Raw genomic sequence first — 21,044 nt, forward strand, 5'->3', positions numbered from 1 at the left:
GTGAAACTCAGCTCAGTTAGTAGTAGCCCTGGGAGGAGACCAGACCTTCAGTCCTCCTCTCCCAGAGGAGAGTGTAGCTGAGAACAGAGACTGCTTGCACAATTGCTGCCTATTTGAGCCCCCTCAGAGAAAGGTTTGCTGGCCTCCGAATGATTACGATTACTTTGTAACTCTTATTAGTGACTTATCGGGGGGTGCTGAACTAGAATATACCCTGCCAGAGGCCACTTGAAGGAAGGGAGGCGTGTGAGAGTGAGTCGTCAGCCCCCACCCCCACTTTTGGATCTCCAATAACCCTGAAAGGGATAGACTCAAGTGGGACTTGGCTGAAGGGCTGAATCTCCCATGCCTGGACCTGTGTTGATGACTGTTTGGACCCTGAGGACTGGAGGCTGGATTAGTGCATGGCCCTGTCACACCCCAAGGGCATGGGAAACAAAGTCTGTGACAAATAGTTTATTAAATTCAAGGCCAGTTAGCCTTTTTGTGAGTGTGTGTGAGTCAATATATGTTTTCATCCCATTTTGGTATATACTAATACACACACATCATTGTCTTTAACCTTTTCTAAGGGAAGTCTGTCCAAACTGAAATTTGAACTAACCAGCTGTGTGCACTCTCATTACAACTTTGCCATGGCTTATGTGAATCTTCCAAATGAGACTCTTCATGTTTATTAAGTTACTTGAGGAGACTTTAAACAAAACGTAGAAGAAAATAACTCTTACTGCCCAGTTAAAGAAAAACAGATACATACAGGCTATAATTTCCATACTTTTCACATTTTAAGTTGTTTCCATTAATGTGTACTGAGTACTTTAAGAAGAATGCATTTTATTAAAATTAGACTTTATCTTCATGGAAATGAGGATTTTCTTAACCAAGTGAAATGATTCTTGGTTTGCTGGATGTTTATAGCTTTCCTTGAACATGTTTTGAGTGCTATAGCCTCATTCCTATTTATTCTTGAGATTTTTAGGTCTTTCCTTTGAAAATAGTGATATACCTGGATTTGAACTTGGGATATGGATCAGACCTCATATCTTAGCCTGATCTCTGTTAAGGGTCTGCAAGAGGACTGAGCCAGGCCTGCAGCCTGCCTTGATGGGCAAACATGCCCTGTTACAGAGCCAAATCTGGAAACTCCAGGATGTTCAGATTCTCTGATTCATACCAACATCCACAGGCATGCAAAATTTTGCAAATTTAGTGATTAAAATGAAATGTCCTTCACCAACAAAAATATCAGAAGTTATAATAACAGCTTATAGAATGAAGCTGTAAGTTTCTCTGTTAATAGGGCAACTATTAAAACTATAATTGTATGCAATATTAGAATGAGCAAGTCTATGCAAAAAACAGACTTAACTCCACCCAAACCAAAGACCTAATGCTTAGTATTGTCAGGGCAAAGCTCAGGGTCTGTCTACACAGCAGTGTAAACCTGATCTCAAGGCAAGCCCCCCTCACTTCTCTTGCATCCACACTGCAGTTGCCCTAATCCAGGGCTTGAAACCAGGATCCCAGGACCCTGCAGGGCTGGATGGTCCGAGCTTGGGTCAAGCCGGAACACAGAGTCCGAGCTCTGTTGCTTTGCAGGGTAGACATGGCACCAGTGTACTCGAGTCCAAGGAATTAGCTGGAGGAATGCCAGAGTTCCTTGGGGCAACTTCCTTAGTCCTCTCTATGCTAACATTCTGCAATGCACTCTATTGCAAATGGAAGCCACCCCACTTTGCGAATGACAGCGATTCAGGTTGGTGTTAACCCATTGTCTTCTGATCACCAATCTGCAAGAACAGTATCAGAGAGCTTCCAGTGTCTGAAATGGACACCGATCTGATCAAGCTTTTTGCAAAGTGAGCTGCTCACTAGAGCACAGACAGATTTTGGTGAATCTGTGGTGTGAGGCCAGTAGAACTGTGGATTTCAGCAAAAGCACCAGAAATACCAGCAGATAGCTAAAAAGCTGGCAGCTCTGCAGAGTTTCTGGACAGGTAATCAGTGCAGTAAGTGAATTAAGAGGCTAAAGAGTGAATACAGGAAGACAAGGGATAAGAATTGCACATCGGGCAACTTGCCAACGACATGCCCCTTTTATGATAACTTTGACTGGGTCTGGCACTGCGCCCAGCACAGAGCCAACCGTGTTTCATGACGACCTGGTGAGGCAGGATGGTGCCCTGCCGTCCCCCAGAATGCAGCATGGGGACTGGTTGAGGCCAACAGCAGGCTCCCAACCAGGATCATGAAGTGACTTTTTTAATTAAACCAGTTCCAGAGCTGGGTGTGGATCAGGATCAACAGCAGATTCCTGGTCCCTACTTGGAAGACCTGTTTGCCCCTGAGGAACAGGCTGCAGCCAAACCTGATGAGAACTCCATGGGGACAGAAGCCTCCCTAGAGCCCGGTAAGTGTCCGATTTAAATTTACTGTTTATTATTACATTAACGGGAGGGATTTCTGCTTTAAGAAGCAATGCAAAAATGGTGATCACTGTTTGGTCACTAATGGCGGATTGCATCATGGCATCTAGGCAGCCCTCCTCTTCCGATTTGCTTCGGTCATTCTTGTTTTCCTGTCATTAATTAGAAATTTGCCACTATGCAGTCACTCTTCCTGGGTCTGTGCAGCTTCCTGTAAACAGTGAACGGTGTGTGTTTGGGAAACAGTATTCTGTATTCCCAAGCCAAGTCCATTTCTGTCAGAGGTAAGCCTGGTGGGGTGGATACTGGAGTGGAAGAATCATGTTGCAGATTTCAGAGAGTTTTGCATACAGCAAGTAACCGGGAAAGCCATGTGTTTAATTGATACTCTCATGTTAGGCTGCTCTCTGGCTACCCAGCTCTGAAGGCAGTGCAGAAGTAAGGGTGGTATGGTAATGGGACCCACGGGATCCCAGTCCCGCTTCAGGGCTCTACTCCCTACTTTTTTTTTTTGTCTGCCCCATTTTTCTGGCCTCCTCCCCTCGGATTTGCACCCCAGGTGGCTGCCCAGCTTGCCCTGCCCTGGTTACTGTCCTGATGGATACAATTATGTCGAGACTTTTTAAGAAAAACACACTTCAGAGCAAAAAATAGAGATTTTTTTTTCATAACTGGCGCAGCAAGCCCAGAGGTATGAAGTGCCAGGCCCTGGCACAGATTAAGTACCGAGTCCATTCCCCTCCTGGATATGCTGTTCGGTCACTGTTCATTTGAATACTTCTGCTGCACACACTGCAAGTTTCCCTCCAGCAGTTTGGAATAACATCTCTCTCTGCCACTAGAGCACCACAAGAACAGTTACGCTTTTAAAAATATGAAAGGCCCGATATGACAGAAAAAGCATTTGCAGCGAGGGCGGTATACACACCCACCTCTCCTCCATATGTCAATTTAGTTATGAACTTTTTATGAAGCAGAGTAAAGGTTTTAATTTTAAACTTATCATTGCCTTTGCACTTCTTTAACTATGATTAACAAAGCTGTATCAAGAGACAGTGTGAGGACTGATGCATCCCCTTCACAATGTGTATAGGTTCACTTTAGAACTGTCATATTTTTTGTCCTTGAATTCCACAGTTATTAATTCTGTGCTCCTCCACAGAGCTATTTTAAACAATAACACCCTGTTTCTTGTCCTGTTTCAGGACCCTCAGCCCATCCTGCCTGCTGTGCTTCAGGAACTCGATCTCTGGCCCAACGTACGCGTGGACCATTCCAAAAGGAAGCACTTCTGTGATGAAGTTATAATCGATGTTCTTGAGAAGGCAGATCACCAGGTCCAGTACCAGAAGAAGTAGGATAAAAGACTGAAACAACAGCATGCTGACAGGCAGGAGGAAAGGCTAAGGCATGCTGCCCAGGGGGAGGACAGGGTAAACAGTTACTGGAACAGGAGCGGCAGCTAAGTGGGGAGGACAGAGCCCAACAGAGAAAACTGTTCCAGAAAGTCCTTTCTATAATGGCTACAAGAATATTGGTCCCTACTGTCTTTCCCATGCCATGGCATGATGCCCCTGCAACATAACCTCAGCCCGGCAGTAGCTTGGACAATTCTCTGTCAGGGCAGCCCATGTATTCAGGACTCATGAGCTGCTGGGCAGGACAATTAAACACCGTGCAGCCTTTCTTTTTCCACCCCTCTCCAGTTGGGGACAGGAGAGTGGAGTGGAAGAGTAAATGTGTAAAGAAGAGAAAGGCGAGCTTGGGGCCAGGGGACATCCAGCAATAGGCAGATTGTGCTGGTTATGAACTATTTCCTGCTCTTTCTGTTTGGATGTATGGTTTTGTAATGGCAGCTGGTTTGCCCAAGACTGTGATGCACTGATAGCAATAAACTTTCTTGAAAACTGAACATGTCTGTTTATTTGTAATCTGTGCATCACACCATACAATTATGATTTGAGATAATAAAGCTAAAAACATGTTAAGGAATAACTAAGCATTACAAAGCAAACAGTATTCCTCTAGTTATCTAGGTACAGCTCTTCAGTAAATTCCATCTGTACAGCCATTGTGCTGCCCCCACCCCACAAACAAATTCATTTTTCATCATGTCATTCTGACTTGCATTGCATGGCAATCAAGACCACCCCTCCCAGGTACTGCCCCCTGTCCAAAATGATCCATTGCTCTGTGTTCTCTGTCTCTGTCTCTCTCTCTCTCTCTCTCTCTCTCTCTTCCCTCTCCTCCCCACAGCACATTCATGCACGGCCCAGTGAAAGAGGGAAAATAGTACCTGTGAGTCCCTAATGTGAGCACACAAAGCATCTCTTACTTCTTCTGCCCGGGTGCAACCAGCTCCTGCGGTGGTAGCTGCACTTTCTGGCTGGGAGTATTGATCCAGCATCCCCTTGCTATCATAGGTCCATTTGGGGGAATGGCTCACGTCTGGCTTCACACAGGGTGTGAAGAGCACAGCAAGCCACAGTAATGCAGATAGCATTGATTACACTGGCATCCAAACAGGTCCGTAGACACCTCCAACGAGATTTTAATGTGCCAAAAGCACATTCAGTAATCATTCTACACCTGCTGAGAGTATAATTAAACCTTCTTTTGCCAGGGCCTCTGAAATTAGGGTATGGTTTCATAAGCCAAGGCAAAAGAGAGAGTATGCACGGTCCTCCAGAATAACAGTGGGGACAGTAACATAATTTGTCAATGTCATTTGGTGAGAATAGTGTCCTAGCCTGTCCATGAATATAGGCAAAAAACCTCTGGCATAGTGAAATTTTCCTATACAGCCAATTTTGACATTCATAAATCTGCCTCTGAGGTCCACTAGTGTCTGCATAACAATGGAGTTGCACCCTTTGCGGTTTAGATACTGGTGTGCTCCTCAAGGAGGGCAAAGTAAAGTATGGACACGTGAGTCCAATCAATGGCCCCGCCAGTTAGGAAATCTCATTCTCTCAAAACCAGCAGTTACCTGTGGAATATTTTTAATGCCTGCCACCTTGGGGTAAACCACACGCCTGATTGCCTCAGTCACCTCTACCACCACTTTACCTACAGTCATCTTTCCAACCCCAAACTAGTTGGCAATGGACCTGTAGCAGTCTGAGGTAGCCAGCTTCTAGACGGATATAACAATCCGCTTTTGGACCAGCAAGGGTGACCTCTGATGTGTGTCTTTACTCTGGAGGGTCGGGGCAAGCTGCTCACAAAGCTCCAGAAATGTGGCTTTCTTCATGCGAAAGTTCTGGATCTACTGCTGGTCATCCCAGGTCTGCATGATCACGTGGTGCCATTAGTCCATGCTTGTTGCCCTGCACTAGAAACTGTCATGTACATAGGGGTCATCAGTGGCTATGCCAAGTATACTGCAGCATCTGCCAGTGTTAGTCTGTGATGCTAGAGTACTCTTCCTTCTCTTCCTGCAGCTCCATCAGGAAATCTGTCAGGTACCTTTGGTGGGACAGAAAACATTGCTGAAATGTCCACCAGTGCCTCGCGGATGCTCTGCCAGTTTCCTGACACAAGAGTGAAAGAGCAAGCAGAAGTTTGTCAAAAGGCACTTCCTCTGGGTTGCTAGCTCTGGCTGGGAGTGCACAGAACATAATGGCTGCTTGGCAAGCTGTGTTGGTGGGTAGTTCAAACTTCCTGTAATGTGCAGCATGGGCAGTAGAGTTCTCCCACAGTGCACCATGTTCTTAGTGCTAGAGTGGTGACATGAGGGGGTCACTAGACACTCTGGGATATGGTTACTTTGATTCAGGTCTGTGCGCTGCAGTGCTGATGCCAGAGTCCAAGGTTTGAATATGGGTCAGAAAATTCTTAACGGAGAGTTAAAATGCAATGTATATGCTCAAGCCCAGAGTTCTCTGACACACTGCTGTGCACATGTACCCTCAAGGTCTACAGCAGGTTTGGTACTGTACAGTGAGTGTTGCTTATCTCACAGTAGCTCCTAGGAACCTCAGTCATGGATCAAGACTCCCCATTATCCAAGGTGCTGTACAACCACTGAACAAAAAACATGGTCCCTGCCCCAAGGAGTTTACAGTCTAAATATAAGACAGGAAACAATAGGTGGACACTGACACAGCATGAGGAAACAATGAGACAGTATTGATCAGGATGATAGGCAGTGGTCTCAGCATGCCAGCTTCCTAACTGTTGACAACCATTTTGTAGGCATCAAATCAAATAAGTTTTAAGGAGGACAATAAGCTGCCTTTGTGGATACCTGTGTATAAGGAGCAGTATGATTGAAAATACAAAGGTTACAGTTTCAAACAAGCACAAGTAAGTGAAATATGACATCACTGGAAGCATGGAGGTCAGAGTTTATATATCTAGAGCAAATGAGAGATAATAAGGAGGATGGAGAAGGGCCATGAAGAGTCTTGGAAGTGGAGCCAAGTAGTTTTGTATTTGGTGCAGTGGAGAAAAGGGAGCTAGTAGAGGGACACAAAGAGCGGGGTGACATGATCAAAGTGACAAGCCAGAAAAATTATCTTTACAGCAGTGTTTTGAATTGATATGTGACTAAGTGGAACTTTTTTGTAATATTGTTATGAGGCCTGTGTCCTTAGTTTCCTCTGTGTGCAGCATTGTTACCTAGCAGGTAGGGAAGGGTAGTTTGCTCTCAGGGTCGGTGAAGAGACATAGATATGGGTGTTGCCTAGCTGTCTGGGTCTCCGCCCCCATATCGGTGGAGCATCTGAGGGCACCTGGATTTATTATTGTCTTCTGACATTGATACCTAGCAGCAAATGACCCAGAGAGAGAGAGAGAGAGACTTCCTCTCCTCTCAGTGGGCGGGGCAGAGCAAAATTTCTCCAGCGTGGGAACAAAGGACTGGAGAGGTGTGAGATGGGGTAAGTGTTGGCTGCTGGAGGCAGTCAGGTCTCTTGCCTGGAGTCTGATGGAGGAGATCAGATGGAGAGAGAGACCGCTCAAACAATGATGCTTGCTATAGCATGGCTAGGCTTTGCACTACCCAGAATGGTCACTATGCTTTGACCTTCATTCCTCTGTGCTAACCTAAGGGCTTCCTATGCTGTGTTCCAGATGGCTAATAAACCCTACTGTTCTGACAATGCTGTGACAAAGGATTGGCAAGGTACATTAGTCCCTGAAGAGTCTCCATCAGGGGTCTGTCTCTCTTGGACTTCACTGAGCAAAGCTCACAGTGTGAAGGTGTGCTGCAGACCCAGTTGTCCAGTCTAAGGAGGCGGTGAAGCCATGTGACTTATCCTGAAGGAAATGTGAGATCTCTTGGAGGTCTGGCACATTGAAGGGGTTCCTCCTAGACACTGCTCCAAAGCTGGGGCCATAGCACCGAGCCTGTGGATCAATGACAGGATATAAATGGGGCAAGATTGCATTTGTTGAGGCCAGAGATGAGGATGTTGCAGAAGACAGTAAGGGGAGTGCTGTCTTTCAGCAGGAACATAATGGCAAAGGACCTTTGCCTGGAACTGTTGCAGAAGGGATTAGAATTGACCCGCATCCACTTTAGAGCTGGAAACCATGCTTTATTCATCACCTGTTTCTAGATTTTGTGTGCATGTGTATTCATAAAAAAACTATTTTGGTGTTACCTTCACCACCTCCACCCAGAAACACGCACCTCACCATGAACATAACCACCAGATAGCACAGATAAGCTATTAGAACTGTATCTTTACCTCAGAAGGGATGCTGTCTTCCCATACTCTTTCCCCAACTCTCCCCACCACAAATAGATAACACATCTCCCTGTCACCTTTCTGCACAGTTTTGGAAAACCACACTTGCTCAGGTTTGGAGAATAAGCTAAAATATAGATACAGCATGTGTGTGGTTTATATTCATTTTTCCATATTTCCCCCAACAAGGATTAATACCTCCTTTGTACACTTTCACCTGAGACCATTTGCTATCTTTATCATCATAAATCAACAATGTCATGAATAGAGCCAAGTGAATGATGATACAAAGAGCGTGAATATTTTTCATGAAAATAAACATATATCAAGTGCACTCTGTCCATGTGATCATATTATTAATGGTTAGAATATTCAGATGATATCTGGTTTAAAATATCGATGAATCCTGAAAGTTTCATGAATTCTAGTAGGATTGACTGTTGTCCAAAAATTTGTACCACAAATGTGCGTGTGATTGATTTAGTCTGTGTTCTACTGGTTCAGTTATCCAGTCAGGAAGAAAAAACATCCATATGACTTAGTTGTGTAGCGCATGATTGATTCCCTAATGAATTGTCAGAGTAAATTGTTCATGAACAACCCATAAACTGAAATTTGTTCACATCAACTACTCTGTGGATACTAATGAATAACAAATGTGTGTGTGAAGAAACCAGGACTGATTTGCAAACAGAACCAAGGGTTAAAGTTCTCTGATAAATTACTTGCAACAAACTGAAGTAACGAATATAATGAAGAATTCATGCTTTGTTGTTGTTTTGTTTTAACAATTAACCCTCATGGGATAACCAATCTTGAATTATCTGACAGTACTTTGAAATAACTTATGAAGAACAAATCAATAAAAATGTTATCTTAAGAAAATCAACATTAAGAGCACAGGCATGCTACCAACACTAAAGAATTCTATGCTGCATTATTTTATTTTGTGGTAAAATGAAATGCTTGATTAAAATGAATGGACTTTTAGATCCCTTCTGCAGAAGAACTACTGTTGTATGCTTAATGTTCAAATAGTGTTGTAGTCTACTTTTCTGGAGACTAATTTTGGAGACAAATTATTATCTTTTTTTTTTTTTTTGAGCAACGGAACTAAATATCCTTTTCACATGGTCAGAAGTACTCAGATATGGAAGATGTCAGCAACTTTTAACTCTGTAGGTTCTTGCTTATATTAGTCTAAAAGGTCTGAACTCTTAGGCATTCTGCACCTATCTGACATTCTGAGCCAGGGAATATCTGAAAGTATTTTGAGAGTGATGCTTTGGGCATAGATTGTAACAGTAAGTTTCAGATTCCTATGGCATATAATGGTATTGTTTCACATGATGCTGTTAAAAGGCTAAATCCTTATTATGTATCCAAGAAAAGAGGGAAAAGGCTAATGATTGTTTTACGGCAATAACACTTCAAGATAAATTTTGTCACGGGCTGGTGTGGAATGTACCATACACTTTCACTGACACATTTTTGAAAATGTTAAATCAAAATTCTGTTCTATTACACGAGTGCAACTCCATTGAATCATTTACTTTCTTAGCTGGTAAATATTTACCTGTCAGCTTTTCCTGTTATAAAATTAGGTTTACACTAGCTGAAACACACAATATACAGCAGGAGTTCTGGTCCAACCAACTCTCTCCACCAATACCACTATCTGCATCGTAGTTTATAGTGAATTCTTAGTGTTTGTGTGTATGTGTCCTATTGATTCCCTGAGCATATCTGGCATCATCCAAATGATCTGGATAATTAAGATTCCTCGGTAATAATAACTAAGTGCACTTGGGGTGACCAGATTGCAAGTGTGAAAAATCAGGACTGGGGGTGGGGTAATAGGTGTCTATATAAGAAAAAGTCCTAAATATCGGGACATCTAGTCACCCTACATTGGAAAGGCAATTGTAATTTAAATTCCTTCAGTTTGGTCTCTGGAAGGATTACAAATATTGGGCCTGATTTCCTCTCAATTACGGCAGTTTAAATCAGGAGCAATGTTCCCTCTAATTTTTGACAGGCTGTGTGCACAAAAAATTTCTTCTGTACAAATTTTTGAAGCAGAGTTCAAATTTGTGTGCCATGAGGCAAATGCGCCCAAGCGAATAAAATGCATATACATTATCCCTTTCTCCCCCTTGCCAGCTAGTAGAATCTGGCTGTGTTGATAGATGGCTGGCGAACAATGTCAAAAGTCGCCCGTAAATGATATTTTGGCCTGGCTCCGATGTAGTATTTCATTTTTTGAGCGCGCGGTGTTTCGCCGTGTGTGTGGGGTTTAGGATCTGTGTGCGCATGCACATGTGCACAGCTTAAAGGGAACAGTGATCAAGAGTAGCTCCACTGTATGTCAGTTGATCAATAGTACTTATGCAAGTAAGAACAGAATTGAGGCCATTGTTTAGAACTTAATAACCTTATGTCACCTTCCAGTAACCATGCAGTAAAATTCCTAAGAATTACTAGATTGAGTCAATGTGAATTGGAAAAGCAGTGTTGCAAAACTCTTTACCAAACTAGCCTTTATTTCTCCTTCCCCTTCCTTTCATAAAAAGAAAACCAGTCTCCATCATAACAAGGAAAAATGTAAAGTCTGTCTTGTATTTACATTAAAATCCTCTGTTCCTTGCACAGATCATGTTCTAAAGCAGGTGTAATTTGAATGAAATCAGGTTAAAAAGGCACTTTATTCAGTACTGAAAGAAGCTTTGTATAGAGCTTGTTTGAGTAGCTGCTTTGTATAAAAAGAATCCTCTTACATCTCCAAAGAATTATTTATTCCAAATTGCAGATCAGCCACTTAGTCTCCTCTTTATCATCTGTGGAATTATATCTTTTGTGATCAATTTGAATCCTCCGCTTGGGTAGATATACAATGGAAACAATAGCCCTTGTTGCTATAATGCCACTCTTCAGCTGTGTAGAGCTGCAGCATCTAATCTTGGTAATGTTTACGACATCCGGAAAACTGTCCAAATTAGAAAATGTAGCCATCACATTCCTGTTTGACTTCAGACAAGATAAAATACCTTTAGTGGCAGAAATAATCAAATAGGCATATTTCCTAACAGAAGATGGAGGTATAATTAGAGCTGGCCAAATGGTTTATTGTAAACAAATTATCCAACAAATCCTAATCTCAAGACTGTAGGTGGGTACGTGGGGTGGCTAGCTGCTCATGCCACCAGAGCTATATTCTGTTTTTAGGTCCTAGCTCAATGAGAGCTGATGCAGGTATATCTCCTCAAGCTGGAATTTACCTCTCCAGCTCGAAGTATAGATATACCGCTGGATCTATATGACTGTATTCATTATTTGTAAATACTTGCCAGATAGCTTGGTCAAATAAGTTTTAGCCTTTGGGTGGCTCTTGAACTGTTGTTTGTAGTGAGTGATTGGTTGCCTACAATGCCTTATTATTATTTTTCTCTGTTATTGGATGATAAGGAAAATAACAAGTAGCAAATGATTAGCGCACAGGTGTTCATATGTAGTATGATGAACAGCTGTTCCCCCTCAGGCACTCCTGAAAACAAAAATCTGTTTATGCAAATGTTCACAATTAGTGAATGAGTAGAACTGAGTGAAAATCAGAATTTCCATGCCATTGTATAGTCCAGTATTTCAGCTTTTGTCTTCATCTGAAATCAAGATGTGAACCTTTTTCAACTGCTCTGACATTTTTAAAATTCAAATGAAATGTTTTAACGTTCCTGAATCAAAATATTTCATTTTGAGTCAGTTCAGCATTAAACTACATCTACCTATGTTCCATGGTGCCTTATGGGAGTTGTAGTTTGGGTGCCTCTTTACCCCATTCTCTTCTTTGGGCTCAGTTCTATTCAAACCATGGGAGTAAATGACTACGTGAGATGAAAGGCAGTGAAGAATTGGGGCCTACGTTTGACAGATGCTACACGTGTGGGATTTAAAAGTATAATTAAGGAATACATGGTTTTTCATCTCTGTTGTTACTTTTGGGATGGTGAGTGCTTCTACCTCTATGTACCATTAAACCTGTATTTCTAAATAGTTCCCAAAAGGGAAGGGGGAGTTGGTGGAATGCTATCTGCCATTCTTTGCTGAAATCTAGTCCATTCTTCCCATCAGTATTAAACACTGCATGTCAGGTTTCTACTGGCTTTCTGACCTGCATAGGCATAGCAATGATACTCTTGTTTGTCACTCAGCATACAAAGATGGGATACCTCATTTTCTGTGTCCGGAGCAAAGGAAAAAAGCTCCACAGTTCTATGGACTTAGAGCCACATGTCCCTAAAAGAGAGGACCAAACATAGTGCTGGTGTAAGCAGTTATTGGAATAGTTCTGCTCTATGCAAGATCTGAATATGAACAAGAGACTAGCAAAAAGGCACAACAATTCTCCAAAACATTCTCCCTGTGGTCCCCGAGGAGCTTCCTCTGTGTACTCAGACCATCAAAACATGGTCTGTCTTGCCAGAAATGCATCAGTCCTTCCTGTTGCAGTGTTTCTAGTTCGTTTTGATATTAGTGTTTGAAGTAAGTCTCTTTGATTTGTTTGCTTTCTCTTAACCACTTTTATTGATCTTCAGTATCTGTCTGTGGTGATGTTAGCAGATTCAGTACTAAGGATTCCTTTGATATCATCAATGCTTCAGTCTTTATTTTTCCAGTCACATCCTTATCTAGAATTCAAACTGAAATCATCTTTGACTCCCTGGTATTGTGCAGTGCTGTATCTTCAGGATCTGACTAGTACAAAGGTTGTCTAAAATTGTCACTGTTTCTTTAGGTAATGCATATGCAGTACTGGATTTAAAATTTTTTCAGAATAAGTCCATTTTTTGTGGTATAATAGAAACATTTAAGTTTGCACTTTCATTAAGCTGAAAATCTGTAGTGTCTGGGAGAATTCTGTTCTGAGGGGAGGCATCTTATGAGTTTTCCACCTGTGATTTCTGGCCAGTTCTGTCCAATCATTTTAAAATTTCCCAGAAGCATTTTTAGTTATGCTGTAAAATGTCGTGTGTGCGTATATGGGCTACGTGCTGGGAGTTGGGGTGGACCTAGCTATCCTGAACAACTTACCAGTTAAATCTTTCTAAAATACCACATCTTTATTTCTTCAGTAGAAGCCAAACTTTTCACAGAAGAATGATTTTAGAATTACTAGGGGCAGATTCTCTAGTAATGCTGTGGCCATTTTGTGCTGTGTATGCCAGAGAAAGCAGTAGATGTGCAGGAGATCTCTCAGCCTGAGGAAAGCAGACAGTGGTGGATTGGCTGCCTCTTGTACCAGCTGTTCCCCCATCCCTGGCACAAGGGAAGAGAAGGAGCATGTCAGGGGTGCTGTGGGCCTGAGGCATAAGGATATCATGGAGCAGAGGTCCACTACATCTACTTCTTCACTGGTCCCTACATCTTTAATTTATGCCAGCGTCAAGTGGCTGAGAAGCAGAGAGCTGCACCCAGATCTCTATGCCTCTCCCTCCCCCCCTGCTCATCCTTCTAGTGTACCCCTGCAGAGCATGGGTAGGGCAGAGAATCTGCTTATGCCACTGACAGACTAACCAACCTGGGTCTGACCCATAACAACTTAACAAGAGGCATTGAAATGTAATGAAGACTATCTACTAGTATGTGAATTTCAAAGAGATGTACTAGACCAGCAATAGAAATCAAGGGTAGACACTAAGGCTTGGTCTACACTGGGGAGATGGGGGGGAATCGATCTAAGATACACAACTTCAGCTACGAGAATAGCGTAGCTGAAGTCGACGCATCTTAGATCGACTTAGAATCACTTACTTCGCATCCTCGCGGTGCGGGATCGACGGCCGCCGCTCCCCCGTCTACTCCGCTTCTGCCTCTCGCTGTGGTGGAGTTCCGGAGTCGATGGCAGAGCGATCGGGGATCGATTTATCGCATCTATGCTAGATGCGATAAATCGATTGACGTGGTTAAGTGTTTACCTGCATTCTATTAGAAATATAACAAAGTAATCTAATTGGCTTGTAGATGCTAAATCCTGTTCCTGTCTTCTAATGATTCATTACTGTATTCTATTGACTCAGAGATCAAAAGGGGATATTATCATTTAGATGGGACTTGTGGCCTAATACTATCATTGTCCTAATCTCTCCTTGTAATTCCACATAGTAAATCACCTGTGAACTGTCTTGATAGTTTGAATGGCTAATTGCTTTTTGTGAATGAATGCAACTAGTTTACCTGTGTATGTATAGGAAGTAGAAGATTAGCTTCAAAGCAACTATCTGCACTGCCTATTCTTCCTCAGGGAAGCTCCTGCTGTGTCAAGAGGTTTATCAGCTTGCTAGAGGACTTTAAAGGAAAGTCCCAAGCCTGATCCTGCCATCTCTAATCTGTTTAAATTGGGAAAATATGTCATAAGATGGAGATCTTCCAAATAATTATTTGAAATAACCTGGAAAATGCATGGAAAGACTCTAACAGACTCTTGACGTGGACTGCCTATTGGACAATAACTTTTTAAGTTGATTCCAGAAAGATTCCAGAAAGACACAAATCAGCAGCCTCACCATCTCTGCTATGAAACTGACCTAAGGGTTTTACTCATATCTGTATGTATATTGATCTCTAACCACTGCAACTCTCTTCTTTCTTTTTCCCTTTGTTGTTAAATCTTTAATTTTTTAGCTAGTAAAGGATTGGCATCTGTGTAATTATTGGGTAAGATATGAAATTCATATTGACTTGGGGATCAGTGTCCGGTCCTTTTGAGACTGGTGAAATTCACATATGGTGAATCAGGTTTTCAGTAAACCCTCGCTATATTAGATGTGATTGTCTAGATGGGGACCAAGGACTGAATTGCTTAAAGGAGACTGTAGATAGCTTCTTCTAATCAATGTGGTATTACAGAAGCTGGTCTGTTTCTGGTTTGGTGAATCTAATTATAGAATAAACCACCAGTATTGGGGATTGTCTGCCCCATTCGCTGCAGTCTGCCCTGAGTATAGCATTCTCAGCGGGGTCCATCCAGGCACCTGGTCACACTGCCCTTTAAGGTTTTGAAATACTTTTGTTGGTAATTTATTATATCCCTTTGCACTGCATTAATTACTGTGAATTCAGCTGTACAGAAATCATCATGACTGAAGCAATGCAGAGTTTTAGTTATGTTATCCTACCTTTCCACATGAGTAATCAATTCCTCTATCTTGTTGATCAGCCGAGAAGAAAAATTGAAAGCTGGAAATTGAGTTAATAGCTAGTAGACAAGCAGATTGAAAAATAGCATTTACTGTTAAGTAAGGCTTGTTGGAATAGAAAATGGTCAGTACAATACAATATCTGGGACAAAGTAGCTTGCAGTTTGCTAGTGGCACTGGAAATGATTAAAGGAAAGATATTTCTTCTGTAGCTTAATAGAGAAATGTGTGTTGCTGCTTGACAATATTTCCACCCAGTCATTCATTACTGGAATATAAGATTGAAGTATACACACAGCACGGCTAAGTGGGTAATTGCTGTTTGCTGGGTTTTTTTTTCCAGTGCTCGCTAATCAATAGTTTATGAATAATCAGCCCTTTGGCACATTGAGTCTTTTCTGTTAGCTTTCATTCTGTCAATACTCATTCATGACCTCACATTACAACAGCCCTCATGCACTTAAATGTACAAAAAATCAACAATGCGTGGCTGTAAACAGACCTTGAAGGGGTCTGTTGAGGTTAATGGGGCAAGGTTACTTAATGTAATTATCTCATCATACATGTGTTTAAAATTGGAACCTATTACAATCCATGTTTATGTATAGGGTGGCACTGCTCATGGGGGTGATATCATGACTCCCCGGCCTGTTTTTTAAAAGTGCTAAGCACCTAGTTCCTTGCCACTTTCAAATTAGTGGGAGCTGTAGGATGCTCAGCTCTTCTGAAATTGAGGTGGGTACATAAATATGGATTTAGAAGCCTTGCTTTAGGCTTCTCTTTTTGAAACTCCCAGTTTACATTAGCGATGGGCAAACATAACATTCTCAAGTTCAGGTACAATGCTTCTTTGAAGCTTATCTGAAGCTGTTTGAACAAGCCACCAAGGCAAACATTTTGCAAAATTTAGGTCTCACTTGACATTTTTAGTACTTCCAGGTTTCAGATGAGCCAAAAATTGTAGAATAGCCTTTCTCATGGTATTTTGGTTATTGCATTTCCAGCCAAAACCAGATGTGGAAATTATACAGTTGTTTTTTTTCTCTCCCTCATGCACCTTGAAATCTCCCTCATAATTCCTTCGTGCCCCCCTCTGGATCCATTTAGTCTTCAGGCCCAAATCCCCTCTGTCCTACATACTGCTCCCATTGATTGGTGCATGGAGAGAAGCAGTCTCTTAAGTAGCAAGGTTCAAAGCTATTTAGGGATTGATAGATCAAAATCAGCACCTTAAATTCAGTCAGGAAACCAACAGGTAGCCAGTACGGATCATGAAGGACCCATGACCTATACTGCTACAGAGTAAGTGCAGAATACAGCTACCCACTATCTTAAATTTCTGGATTGGCCTAAAATGGAAACTTTTGTTCGAGTGTATTGTAGTAATCCCACTTTGAGATGACAAAGGCATGGTTACTTACATTAGTAAGGTTTGCATCTGTGTGTCTGAAAAAAAACACAACTAAAGTCACAATCTTCTGACCAAGTATAGATAGTAAAAAGCATTCCTAGACACTGCTGCTGTATGATCATCCAGTAGCAACTAGGGAGTCAGTAAAACCCCAAGATGCAAACTTAAGTAACAAAGGGCAGGAGCACACCATTAGTCGAAGGGGGAGACACCAGCCTCGTTATATCAGCCAGATGCTTCCCATATCCTATCAGTATTGCCTCAACCTTATCCATATTGAGCTTCAGCCACCTGGCTCTCAGTTGTGTCCTACCCTCCCTTAGGCCCTGGGCAAGATGTGCAACAACAATGACTGGGTCAGGAGCACTAGAATCTAGAGTGGAGAGCTGTCATACTGAAAACATTGCAGCCTGCGTCCTCTCACTGACCCTGCTGAGAGCTCTGTATACACCGTGAACAGGAGGGAAGACCAAATGGATGCCTGCAGAATTTTACATAATAGCTCTCAGAGAAGAGGCACAACCTCCTCGTATCACTTTCTGGGAGTGTTTAGCCAGGAAACATTGGAGCCCACCTAACATCAGCCACATCCACTGCTGGAGTCTGGCAGGTGAATTAACAATACCTCATGATCAACAGTGTCAAAAGCTACTGACATATCTTACAGTATCATTAAGGATACCAGATCTTCAGTTGTTTATGGGAGGATTGGCTTCAATACAACCAGTGTAGCTTAGGTTTGGTACACAGGTCTTAAACAAAATTGACAGGGATCATGAAGATTTGAGGCAATGAGGTACTCAGGGTTGTTTCACTGCAACCTTCTCTGTGATCTTAACCAAAAAATGGAAGATGTGATACTTGCTGATAGTTACCCAGCTTCTGGTGTTGGTTTCTCGAGCAGAGGATGCAATCAAGTTTCTGTTAGAGAAGCTGATTACTTGCTCCCTCCCTAATAGAGACATTAATGATCTGCACCAGCAATGAACCCTAGAGCTTGATTGTCAGATGACGTGAACACACAAAACTCCAGCTGAAGTCAGTGGGTGCTCACAGTTGAAATATGAGGCCTCAGGCATACCTGTCTATAGTGGGGAAATAACCTGAGACTTTCATCTTGGCTTCTCCCAGATCTTCTATCTGGAACATTTCTATTTGCTGTATAACACATTCCTTTTAAATCAGGGAAACAATAGATTCTCAGATTTAAAAGAAAAAAATGGCCACAAAATAAATATTTTTTTTCAAGTGGCTCTGGTTAAAAGTGGGTCTTGAGCATAATCCGGGTCCATCTCTCTATTCTGTTCACTGTCAGAAAATTTACAGCTGCCAATTTTTGAGCGGAAGTCTTTATTGTACATTTCATTGCACCACCATCACCATAAGAAGCCATTTGGTTTCTTGTAATTTTGTGAAGTTGAAAAGTGTGAGGAAAATCTATTGTGGCAAACATTACTGAATATCTTTCACCCATCTTTGAAAACTAAAGTTAGGGAATTCCATTATATAATCCATCTACCTTTCCTGAGACCCTTAATTTCTATTGCTTGGCTTTCTGTTGTTTGGAAAAAATGATTTTAATATGGTCCTTCAATAATACAGAAACTAAGGCTTTTCAGTCAGGGTTAGTGAAAGTGCTTGTTGATATAAGTGAATTATACTTGGTTCAAAAGTAAATCGTCTGAAGAGGAAGCAGGTGACAAAACAAGGATGATGTAATTCAGACACTGCTCCTCCATTCTGCAATGTTGGGCTTCTCAGTGGGCCCCATCCAGGCCCATGATTGTCATGCAATGTAATTAGAACAAAACAATGAGATGCCCTTGTAGCTGTTGAATTCACATTCCAAAGCAAAATGCATTTTTAAAAAAGTACTTTCTCCCTTTCTGTTCTCACTGTGTCAGACTCTCTTCTTACTAAACTGTTTAGATTGAACTGCAGCCTAAAATAAAATCTGGAGATTAGTAATAAGATATGAAGACTTCCGCCTCTAGTTGGCTGGCCTGAATTCAGCCCAAATCAGTAGTGACTGAATGCTGTTCTGATTGCTGTTCATTGACCGACTCTACTACAGGTAATGTGAACTAAGTCCATCTCACAAAATAACGATGGTGCCAGTTGTGGGCAGTCTCAGGAGAAAAGGTTTAAGACTGAAAATATCCTTTCATCCCTAGAGATGTTCTCTTCAGGCCAGGTTGGAGGCAGATGCTGCACGCTATGCTTGTCGCCTCCCTTGAACAAATTAGATTTATTTTAAAAGTGAGAATTTTTGATACCAAATTGTGTGTGTGTGTGAATTTCTACTAAAAAGGGCACTAGCAAAGAAGCCTGGGATATTATGGATGGAGAAGTAGGATTCCCTAAAACAAGCTAATTCAGCCTTCTAGAAAACGATCTTCAGCCAACTTGTTCCTTTCTTTTCTAGTCAACGAAATGAAGTGCTAACTTGAAAGCCTAGTTGGAATCATTTTAAATACCTGCATTGTTCAGCATGACAGTTTCAGTAAGAAGCAGATACTCAGCTGGAATCAAAGTACATATAGAAGAAAAGAAAACACATTGTTTCATAGTCTCCCAATATTTTTTAGTTGTCTCCGATTTTCCACAGTGTGCTCCTGACTCCCTGTTTATTCACCAGTAAAGGCTTTTTGTCAACTTTGTACATGCTAGAAAGTGAATGGGTTTCTTCTTGCTCCTTAATTCTTTTTTTTTTTTTATTTCCCAAGTCCTCCTGAAGTAGCACCTGCCTCTATCCCACATGAGGGGGATATGGTTCATTTTGTCTGTTTGGTTTATTTCTAATACATGATGCTGAGCAAATTACTCGGAAAGTGTTAATGAAGAATTATGAAGTCTTCATGCTATTCAGAGATTTAGCAGATCCCTTTCAGTGTCCAGCCTTGCAGAGGCCCAAATTTCAAAGTTCAAGGTTACATTACAACTTGTTTGCTGCATTGCTGCATGATTGAATCCACCATTTGAATATTTTTTTGTAAGTTTTTTGTGTAAGTTGCTAAAGTTGGTGTTTTTGATGGGAACAAATCTGCAGTGTTCAACATATTGACAAAAAGCCTGTACTGGTGAATAAGCAGAGAGTCAGGAGCACACTGTGGAAAGTCAGAGACAGGTAAAAAATATTGGGAGAATATGAAACAATGTGTTTTCTTTTCTTCTATATGTACTTTGATTCCAGCTGAGTATCTGCTTCTTACTGAAACTGTCATGCTGAACAATGCAGGTATTTAAAATGATTCCAACTAGGCTTTCAAGTTAGCACTTCATTTCGTTGACTAGAAAAGAAAAGAACAAGCTGGCTGAAGACCGTTGTTGACCCAAAAGAGGAGGATTCTAGGCCTTACCCTGGGTTCTTACAGTTTACAAATTTTGCTCACTCCATTTTCCATCACCTTTCTCCAAAGTTCGATGCGAGGCCTACTTTGGAGCTATTCAGCTTGGTCCAGTCAATTTTGAATGAGGCTCTCATTCCACTTTTGAGGAAGCTGGCATGGTCTCATCTGGTCATATGTCTTAAAAAGACATTTGTCACCAGTTTACAGAAAATTGAATATAAAACTGACTAATTGGAGAAATCTTGGCAACCAGTTGCTCAACATTAAATTGATCAGAAGTCTGAATTTATTTTTAATTTCTGATTGATTAATCATTTCCACTTTTTCCTTCACTAATCTGAAAAGAGAAATGTTCTTGCACACAAGGCAGTCACTAAAACCTTCCTATTTTAGAGCTGGGCTATAGTGAGATAGCTCATCTTCTGAAATCTACAGCTTGAAATCTACTTTTAAAGTTCATCAAGGCGAAACCCATTTAAAATACAGATTTTTAAATAAGGTCTGTATACTCATATAGCTATTCTTCTCACATCTCTCTCTCTGTCTAAAACTACTAGCTTTTACAGCAGCTTAAACTCCAGCAACTCTCAGTTCCAGAGGGACCTTCCTGATTTTTCTGCATACAAATTCATCTGTCAGGCTGTAGTACTTAAGGCTTTTTGTCAGTTCATGTTCTATTGCTATCATTGCAAATTCTCAGAGTGCCTCTTGACTCATGAAGGAACTCAAGTAGGTCTTGATCACTTTGTTTTATAAAGCTGTATTCTGGAGAAGCCACAGTAACAGACACAATCAAGAAATGCCCACAACAAGTTTGTGGTAACTCTATTGCAGTTCATTCTGCACAAATAATATTTTCTGTTGCTGGTGGAGATGTGGGGCTGGATGCTCTGGTCTGTTAATGCTGCTCTGCATTGCATAAGTAGGTGTACAATTTTGTCATGGAAGTCATGGAATCCGTGACTTCC

At 41.6% G+C, this 21,044-nt stretch overlaps 1 protein-coding gene and 1 long non-coding RNA gene across 2 annotated transcripts in view; both read left to right on the forward strand.

Moving 5' to 3' along the window:
• The window catches only part of CAMK4 (calcium/calmodulin dependent protein kinase IV), a 302,575-nt gene that overhangs the window by 13,451 nt on the left and 268,080 nt on the right, over positions 1-21,044 (forward strand). The window lies entirely within an intron of this gene.
• LOC122460335 lies at positions 2,842-10,412 on the forward strand. Its single transcript, XR_006281588.1, has 3 exons — positions 2,842-2,878; positions 4,054-4,058; positions 10,133-10,412. It is a non-coding gene; the product is annotated as an uncharacterized LOC122460335 (long non-coding RNA).

Source organism: Dermochelys coriacea, chromosome 5 (genome assembly GCF_009764565.3).
Source record: "Dermochelys coriacea isolate rDerCor1 chromosome 5, rDerCor1.pri.v4, whole genome shotgun sequence".
NCBI classification, from domain to species: domain Eukaryota; kingdom Metazoa; phylum Chordata; order Testudines; family Dermochelyidae; genus Dermochelys; species Dermochelys coriacea.